This window comes from Coffea eugenioides, unplaced genomic scaffold (assembly GCF_003713205.1).
Source record: "Coffea eugenioides isolate CCC68of unplaced genomic scaffold, Ceug_1.0 ScVebR1_3400;HRSCAF=4606, whole genome shotgun sequence".
NCBI lineage: Eukaryota > Viridiplantae > Streptophyta > Magnoliopsida > Gentianales > Rubiaceae > Coffea > Coffea eugenioides.
Genome location: NW_020863975.1, coordinates 6021 through 7795, shown reverse-complemented (window position 1 = coordinate 7795; position 1775 = coordinate 6021).

Here is a 1775-nt window from a genome sequence, read left to right as displayed (position 1 = left end):
TATAAACATCACTTATTCCTAATTTTGATGTATAAAATGTTAACCATGTAAAGAAAGGAAAGTCAAACTTTTGTTTTTCTATTTCTATTTTCCATTCTAATATTAATTTTTCTTTATATTCTGATTCTAATTGAAAAAACCAAATTCTTTTTTCTGTGTTTTCTTCATCATCAAAATCTTCTTGTAAATATTTATGATTTATTTTATATGGTCTATTTATAACATTTATTTCTCCTTGCATTTGAGAATGTGTTGGGGAATAGTCAGATTTATTTTGATTTACAACTTCTGGAATAGGAGTTTTATATTTAAAATTTGATGTACTTTCCATAGGGAAATTAATTTCAGATGACTCATAATTTGAACGTCTAGCTGGTAACCATGAATAAGATGATTCTGGTCTTTCTCTTAATGATGTAAATCTTATTAAAGTACTTCCATCCGATTTTTCTATAATATCTTCTGCAGTAGTTTGTTCTATATTTCTTGCTACTTGTGGATTTTTAATTTCAAATTCACTAGGTATAGTAATTTCATTCCATTTTAATCTTTTTGGAATATATGTAGTAGGTCGATCTGCATCTACTTGTAATAAAGTTGTTTCGTCTTTAAGAGTTGGAGTCATTATGAATTTTGGATTTAAATGTGAAGATAAAGGTCTATAATATATTCTGTATATTATTGCAAAATTCTTTGTATGTTTTTCAAATTCATTTCCTTGTAGATGAATATCTAGTATAACTGAATTTAATATATGAGGGTCTGTTAAATCTATTGAAAAATTTGGAGCACAGTTAAAATATATTGGTCCGTTGCAAACATTAGTTTGAATCATTGATAACAAAGATGTTTTATATCTTTTGAGTCTAGTGTCTCTTAAAGCTAGGTATATTGGAGCATCAACTCCTAAATGGAATAAGGGCTTTACAGCAATTTGTATTAATCCAATATGAATATAACGATATCCTTTACTTAAATATTTTTGAATTGTACTATGATTTAATAATTGTATAGTTTGATATTCTTCTTGAATAGATATTGTTTCTTCATGGGTTTTGACTGATAAAGCAGTTTTGAAATCTAAAGGGCCAATTCTATAAATGTGTTCAATTTTTTCTTCTGGGATTGTCCAACTACTTATGTTTATTGCATTTCAATACCTGGGTTAGAAGTGGTATCAGAGCCACACCTTTGTTTAATTTGCATACGCATATTTAAACTTTGCATTCACATTTACTTTATTTGAATTACATTTCTATTTTAATTTGGCTATTTCATGCATTTATGTTACATATTTTATTAAACTTTACTGAAAACGTTGGTAAGACTTGATGCTTTGTTAGACCGTTGGTAAGTCCAGGATAGGATGTTCCAGGCATAGGCTCGGTTGTTCCCGTCTAAGTAAAATTTAATTAAATATTAAGCATGGCTGCATTTCTTAGACAATTAAAAATAGGATCTAATTCAAAGCAAGAAAATGTAGTACAAAGTCATGAATATCATATGCCTATTTTGTATCTCTAACTGCAACTTTTCTGAACATCGTTAAGAATCTAATGTCGTATAAAAAATGACTCCTTTAAACCAACAGTGCACCATCTCTGTTAATACATTTATAGCATATCTTTTGGTACAATATGTTCCAGATATTTTCACCTCTCTGCCTGCAAATTCTGTGAACATATATAGATCCATGACCTATTATACCAACAGCTCTGTCTATTCACCTATTATAGGTGAATACATATCTGAATTTTGTAGTCATTCAAGTATAA